Source organism: Hylobates moloch, unplaced genomic scaffold (genome assembly GCF_009828535.3).
Source record: "Hylobates moloch isolate HMO894 unplaced genomic scaffold, HMol_V3 SCAFFOLD_7, whole genome shotgun sequence".
NCBI classification, from domain to species: domain Eukaryota; kingdom Metazoa; phylum Chordata; class Mammalia; order Primates; family Hylobatidae; genus Hylobates; species Hylobates moloch.
The window spans coordinates 70,692,880-70,701,498 of record NW_026652282.1 but is presented as its reverse complement, the minus strand read 5'-3'; positions in this window follow the sequence as shown (position 1 = coordinate 70,701,498).

Sequence of the window (8,619 nt, the reverse complement as noted above, 5' to 3'; positions counted from 1 at the left end):
GTGTTCCCTGATATATGGACCTGGAAAGAGAGGCTCTCTAGTTATTGAACAACAAACTGTAGTGTGTGTTTCTAGCAGCTATTTTCTCTGACAAATAGAGAGACTGCCTATGGAATGAAGCCTATAGGATGAAGCCTATGAGATGAAGACAATGTTTGAGACTCAGAATCCAGTCAGGCTTAAGCCATCTCCACACCTGGATATCCCAGTTATGTGATCCAATAAAATAAATTCCCTTTTTGTTTGAGCTAGTTCGAGTTGGGATTGTCACTTGCAGTGAAAATAATCCTAGCAAATAATGGGCTTAAAACAAAGAAGAGATACACAGTTTGGGAGATCAGTAAAGCTCGCATAAAAAAAAATGGCAGCTAAGGGGGATTTTGAAGGAAGTATATGATTTTTGCATGGAAAAGAATGCTTTTCAGTCAGAAGAAACAATTTGAACAAAGACATGGAGACATACAAATAATCAGGGAATGGTGAAAGCTCAGTTTTGCTGGACCCTAGAGTATAGGTAGGGGAGTAGTAGTGGTAAATAAAGCTGGAAAGGTGAGATTAAGCCTTGACTTAATTAAAACAGTTGAGAAGATGTAGGGACATAGATTTATTGGATATGGCAGTGGTTATTCTCTACTTGAAACAACATGATTGGAATGTCTGCTTCAGATAGATTATAATGGTTTTATTTTTCTACAAGTTATCTGTTGCTGAATAAGAAATCATTCTAAAACTTCGTGTCTTAAAATAATAAACATTTATTATCTCAGTTTATGTGGGTCAGAAATTTAGGAGCAACTCAGCTGAATGGTTCCGTCTTAGGGTCTCTCATGAAGTTATAGTCAAGATGTTGGCTAAAGCTGCAGTCATCTGAAGGCTTAACTGTGGCTGGATGATCTGCTTCCAAGATGGCTCACATGTCTGGCTGTTGGCAGAAAGCCTTGGTTCTTTGCTGCATGTAGATAGAAGGTCTTGCCACACAAACCTCTCCAAAGAGTTACTTCAGTGTCCTCATGAACTGGCAGCTGGCTTTTTCCAGAGTAAATGGTCCCAGAATGAGCAAGGTGGAAACTACAATGTCTTAAGTTACATGCCCTCTGAAGACTCACTCCATCATTTCCATGAAATCCTATTTGTACACAGGTCAGCTGGTTTGATATGGGAAGGGACTGTGTAAAGGCATTAATGCCAGGATGTGTGGATCGTGGACACTGGCTGTCACAGTTTCTATTTTTCTATCTTAATGAGAATTTCTAATTCATATACTGCTGTAGGGAAATTAAGACTACAACTGACATTTTACTATTAATGCGTTTTGTGTTTTCACGTGTTTTGATACTCCTATAACATTTCTCACATTGACATTTTCTTTTCCTCTCTGCAAAGCCAAGGGAGCCCATGATTTCTCCTTAGTTGACTCCTTATGATAGCATAATTTTTAATTTCATGATGCAATATTAATATAATACTAATGTGTCACTTAGAACTCTACATTTAATAATAAAAATTATAGAAACCAATATTTCAGTGGTAGAGCTTCCTAACAGTGAAGAAATGGGCAAAAAAGAATAAAATATACTTCTCCAGAGGTCTTCAAAATAAGATAGATTTTTCTAACTGCCTGGAATAATTTGGCTATGAAATGGACGGAAGGCAAGGTATAGACAGATCACTTCTTAAGATCTGTCCTCGAGGAGGTTCCAAGATGGCCACATAGGAACAGCTCCAGTCTACAGATCCCAGCATGAGCGACGCAGAAGATGGGTAATTTCTGCATTTCCAACTGAGGTACTGCGTTCATTTCACCGGGGATTGTCGGACAGTGGGTGCAGCCCTTGGAGCGTGAGCTGAAGCAGGGCAGGGCATCGCCTCACCTGGGAAGCGCAAGGGGTCAGGGAATTCCCTTTCCTAGCCAAGGGAAGCTGTGACAGACAGTACCTGGAAAATCGGGACACTCCCACTCTAATATTGTGTTTTTACAGCTGTCTTAGCAAATGGCACACGAGGAGATTATATCCTGCCCCTGGCTTGGAGGGTCCCATGCCCACAGAGCCTTGCTCACTGCTAGCACAGCAGTCTGAGATCGAACTGCAAGGTGGCAGCGAGGCTGGGGGAGGGGCGTCCACCATTGCTGAGGCTTGAGTAGGTAAACAAAGCGGCCTGGAAGCTCAAACTGGGTGGAGCCCACTGCAGCTCAAGGAGGCCTGCCTGCCTCTGTAGACTCCACCTCTGGGGGCAGGGCATAGCTGAGCAAATGCTCACCATCACTGGTCATCAGAGAAATGCAAATCAAAACCACAATGAGATACCACCTCATGCCAGTTAGAATGGCCATCATTAAAAGGTCAGGAAACAACAGGTGCTGGAGAGGATGTGGAGAAATAGGAACACTTTTACACTGTTGGTGGGAGTGTAAACGAGTTCAACTATTGTGGAAGTCGGTGTGGCGATTCCTCAGGGATCTAGAACTAAAAATACCATTTGACCCAGCCATCCCATTACTGAGTGTATACCCAAAGGATTATAAATCATGCTGCTATAAAGACACATGCACACGTATGTTTATTGTGGCACTATTCACAATAGCAAAGACTTAGAACCAACCCAAATGTCCATCAATGATAGACTGGATTAAGAAAATGTGGCACATATACACCACGGAATACTATGCAGCCATAAAAAAGGATGAGTTCATGTCCTTTGTAGGGACATGGATGAAGCTGGAAACCATCATTCTCAGCAAACTATTGCAAGGACAGAAAACCAAACACCGCATGTTCTCACTCATAGGTGGGAATTGAACAATGAGAACACTCAGACACAGGATAGGGAACATGACATGCCAGGGCCTGTCATGGGTGGGGGCCTGGGGGAGGGATAGCATTACGAGATATATCTAATGTAAATGACGAGTTAATGGGTGCAGCACACCAACATGGCACATGTATACATATATAACAAACCTGCACGTGGTGCACATGTACCCTAGAACTTAAAGTATAATTAAAAAAAAAATCTGTCCTCAACCTATGATTTCCAGATAAATATTTAGATTTGAATCAATATTTCTAGTATTTGAATAGTAATTTCTTAAAATGTTTTACAGTTTTAATTTTTAGGTAGAGCAACAGTTTGTAGAGAATCATCTGTGTGCCTGGCTATATGCATGTTTTAAAACCTTTTAATCAAAATTCCTTTGCTTGCAATGCTCACCCTAGCTAGCTAAGAAAAGGAGGTGTTGTTATAAGGACACTCAGAGTTTGCACAAATTAAAGCACAGAAAATAAAACACAAGCAGATTTCATGAACTGAGACCACAGCTCTTTTTTTCACAAGTATAAACTTGCTTTTGCACTCATGACAAATATACATGTCTCTGCAGGTCTACTGTTTTATCCTTTCTCTCTACCAGTTGACTTTCTCTGGTAGTCATCTTGAGTGTGGCCCATACACCAGATGGATGCTGCATATCATGGCTGCTCTACCCTACTTTACATCAAGACAAATCTCAATTCATTTCTTTCAGCTTCTGTTATACTGCATCTTTTATCTATGTCATTTTTAGAGAATTTCCTGGAAAGGAAATCTGATTGGCCCAGGTTATCTTTTTAAAACAGGCCACAAGTCTAGGCATAAATTTGGACAAGCCGTGGACTCCCTTGGATCAGCTTTCTTTTTTGCTCTCCTTTTGGCATGGCTGTAAGAAGGTATTGTGGCAATGGTAGACATTGATATTACAGAAATACAGAGACAATCCCTGTTTTTAGTAGGCATGTCATCTATTTCTTTCCAAACTCCTATTCAGTACCTATGTAGAATAAAAAATACAGTTGAAGTGACCTCATTATATTCAAAATTATCACAAAGTTAGTCCAAATATGAAGTGGTTCTTCCTATTCTTAATGCTTTGAGTCATATATAGAATTAATAAAACATTATTTTTGAGGATTAGAGAGAATAGAAAGCCCTGAATCTTGGGTTATTCAGCCATTTCTTGATAAAAATAAATGTAAAAATGCTTTTGCATTGAAATAAAACATCACAGTAAAAACAAACTGAAATAATAAGACATAAATAATAGGAGAAACTACTTGTACAAAAATAGTAAACTATTTTTAAATTTGACTATGAATAGCCATGTAATAAATTCTGGGGTGAAGTTTTGTCAGCAAATTTACTGGAAATAGCTCACCCTTTGAGATTAAAATATGTCTTTGAATAAGATTCTTATATCAAAAATGAAAAATTAAATACAATTAATTGCAAAATAACACAATATTGCCAATTTCAATGTGTTTGAACTTTTCATTTGTGCAATCATACTGAAAATTTACTATATTCAAACTTTGGGGATAAAAAACCAGAAGAAAATAAACTAATCTATTGAATTATAAATTTAAATGAGTAGTATCTATACTTAATCTTTTCTATGTGTGTGCTTGAATATGTATAGGCAATTTTAATTAACTGGATGTTAGTTTGATAAAATATTGGGAAACTTTGCAATCAGGCCACTGAATATTCAGTTTAATTATGTTGGTATGCACTTTTATTTGCTTCTAATGCCAAGGATCCATTGGTAAAATGAATGCCCATTTTGTGGTCTGTTATGCAGAAAATGTTTAATCCAGTGTTTGATTTACTCTGTTAAATCTTCCTTATTGAATGTGTTTATTCATCCATGCAAAATTGGGTATGCTGCTTTCTGTTACTATGACATTACAATTAAACAGCTAAAAGAAGAATAGCAAGACTTTCTATAAAGGTTGGTGAAATTCCCACAAAATTATTCAGCCTCTTTGTTTTGTTTTGTTTTGTTTTGTTTTGCAGGGACTATGAAAAATGTAAATGTGTTCTGAATATTTCTGTATTGAAGAAGCTGACAAATACAATAGTTAGTACAAATAATCATTTTGTTACTAAAACTAACACTTAAAAAATATTTCTAATATACGGAAATAATTGCTGTCATGACATTGATTATCTTTTAAAGATGGAATTGAACATGAACTCGAAGACCTCAATTTTATAAACAAAAATGGTATGATAGAATAGTATTTATACACATTTGAAATGGAAAACTTTAAGTTAACTTCGTCTGGATATATTGTAAAACTCCTCAAGGGGGTTGTATACTCACAACAGCACTACTTTATGTAATTTGAGGATATTCTCCAGTAGACTGGACTTTCTTTATTTTTAGCTATGTTTTATTGTCCAGAGTATTTGTACTGGTGAATTTTTACCACTGCTACAACTACAGGCTTGGAGACAAATTTTTTAATTCAAAATTAGCTTTAATACTAGTTCTGAATTGAAAAAAATTCTTTATAAGTCTGGAACTTATAATAAGATGTAATAATCTACTTCCTGAATTATTATTGCTTATTTTTCATGGTGTTAAGAGATACACATTCATACAAACACAACTGTTTTCTAAGAATCTCTTTTAAATTGAAATGTCTGAAATGAGACAAAGAATTCAGAAACTGGATGTCAAGGATGCTCAATGAGACCCAAGAGAAAGTTGAAATTCAATCCAAGGAGGTCAGAAAAACGATCCAAGACGTCATAGATGAAGTAGTCATATTAATAAATAACCAAACTGAACTTCTGAAATTGGAAAATTCACTATAGGAATTTCAAAATACAGTTGAATGCCTTAACAACAGACTAGACAACGCAGAGGAAAGAATTTTGGTGCTTGAAGACTGGTTATTCTAATCAACCTACACAGACAAAGAAAAAGAAAAAAGAGTTTCAAAAAAATGAATGAAGCCTCAGAGAGATATGGGATTATGTAAAGTGACCAAACCTACAACTCATTGGAATTCCTGAGAGAAAAGAAGTGACAGTAAGCAACTTGGAAAACATATTTCGGGATATAATACGTGAAAAATTCCTCAGTCTTGCAAGAGAGGTCGACATGTAAATTCAAGAAATTCAGAGAATCTCTGAGAGATATTTTACAAGATGACTACCTCCAATGTACATAGTCTTCAGACTTTCCAATGCAAGAAAAAATCTTAAAGGCAGCTAACAAAGAGGGGTATATCACCTATAAAGGGAATCTCTTCAGGCTAACAGCAGACTTCTCAGCCGAAACCTTACAAGCCAGGAAAAATTAGGGGCCTACTTTTAGCATTCTTAAAGAAAAGAAATTCCAGTTGAGTATTTCATACCCTGCTAAACGAACCTTCATAAGCAACGGAGAAATAAAATGTTTCCCGGAACTAAAAGAATTTGTTGAGACTAAACTTACAAGAGATACTTAAGGAGCTCTAAACTTGGAAACAAAAGAAACATATCTGCTATCACAAAAACACACTTAAATGCATAACTCACAGACCTCATAAAGCAACTAAACTATCAAGATTACAAAGAAACCAGCTAACATCATCACAACAGAAACAAAACCTCACTTATCAATATTAATCTTCAATGTAAATGGTGTAAACAGCCCACTTAAAAGACACAGGGTGGCACGTTGGATAAAAAAACAAGATCCAACATTCTGCTGTCTTTAAGAGACTCATCTCACATGTAGTGACACCCATAGGCTCAAAGCAAAGAGACAGAGAAGCATCTATCATGCAAATGAAAAAAAAAAAAAAGAGCAGGGCTTGCTATTCTTGTATTAGATAAAACAGACTTTAATCCAATAACAGTAAAAAAGGACAAAGTGGGCCATCATATAATAACAAATGGTTCAATTCAGCATGAAGACTTAACTCTCCTAAATATAAATGCACCCAGATTCATAAAATGAGTACTTTCAGACCCATGAAAAGACTTAGACAGCCACACAATAATAGTGGAAGACTTCAATACCGCACTGATAGCATTAGATAGAACATCAAGGCAAAACACTAATAAAGAAATTCTGGATGTGAATTTGACACTTGACCAATTTGACTCAATAAACACCTACAGAATACTCCACTGAACAACCACAGAATATATGTCCTTCTCATCTGCACATGATACATACTCTAAGAATGACCACATGCTCGGCTATAAGGCAAGTCTCAATAAATTTTTGAAAAATGGAAATCATACCAAGCATATTCTTGGACCACAGTGGAATAAAAATAGAAATCAATACCAAGAGAATCTCTCAGCAGACATTTTTGAGTGACTATTTGTACCAGGTATTGGACTGGGTTCTGGGAATATAATGATGGCCAGTATGGGCGTAGTCCTTGCCTTTGCGGATCTTACCTTCTAACAAGATGAAACAAGTAATTCCATAAGTAATTGGATATTTCCAATCATAAGTTCAACAAAGAGGGAATATAGGGTGATAGGGGACCTAAGCTAGATTGATGACTCAACAAAGACTTGCCAGATTATGTGACATTTCGAATTAACTGTAAAGTATGAGAAGCTACACTAAAGTGGGGCAGAAGGATAAAGGTGCAGTTCTGGCACATGGAAGGGCATCAGTGAAGGCCCTGAAGTGGGGAGAAGCATGAGCACTCGAGGAAATGAAGGAGAGCTAATATGGCTGGATCCTAGAGAGAGAAGGTTAAGAGGCATGAGATGAGACTGAAGAGTTAGGCAGGGCCTCTTAGGCTATGTTTATAATTTTGGAGTGTATTTTAAAAACAATGAGAAGTCATGAAGTGTTGTAGGTAGAGAAAGGCATAATCAGATTTGAGTTTTAAAATGTTTACTCTGCCTTCAGTGTGGAGAGTGGACTGGAGAGAAGCAAGCATTAATGAGGGTCCACCTACAACCAATTGTAGTAGTTCAGGCTAGAGATTATGTGGGCATTCCATATTCAGATTAATTGATATAGTTACAATATATTTTTGAGGTAAATATGGCAAGTGTTGCTGATGGATTGGTTTAAAGGTGAAAGACAGTGATGTGTCAAGGATGATTCTTGGGTTTTTGACTTGAACAGCAGAGTAGAAGGTGGTACTATTTCCAAGATAGGGAATGCTGGATGAAGAGAAGATTTGGGAGTAGGATTCAGATGTTCAGTAGTTCAGCACTGGACATGTTTGGAAGAGATGTTGAGTAAGAGGTTGGTTATATGGGTCTGGAACACAAAGGAAAGGCCCCAGGGATAGAGACCATTAAATTATGGTTTGTATAAAGATAACAGTCAGATTTCATAGTTGAGTAACTGTCTGAATACCAGGTAAGTGTTCAAGGAATCATGCTTTTTCAACTCAGGAAATAATTAAGTACAGAATTAGTGCCATAGTGATTTTAATAGGGTGGTCAATTTTTAGGTATCTATTATCTCATTGTACTGTAACTTATCCAAATAAAATACTTAAGCTCTCAATAATAGATGTCCTTGGCCGAGTGGGGTGGCTCACGCCTGTAATCCCAGCACTTTGGGAGGCCGAGGTGGGCAGATCACGAGGTCAGGAGATGGAGACCATCTTGGCTAACATGGTGAAATCCCGTCTCTACTAAAAACACAAAAAATTAGCCGCGTGTGGTGGCGGGCACCTGTAGTCCCAGCTACTCGGGAGGCTGAGGCAGGAGAATGGCGTGAACCCAGGAGGTGGAGCTTGCAGTGAGCAGAGATCGTGCCACTGCACTCCAGCCTGGGCGACAGAGCGAGACTCCATCTCAAAAAAAAAAAAAAAAAAAAAAAAAAAA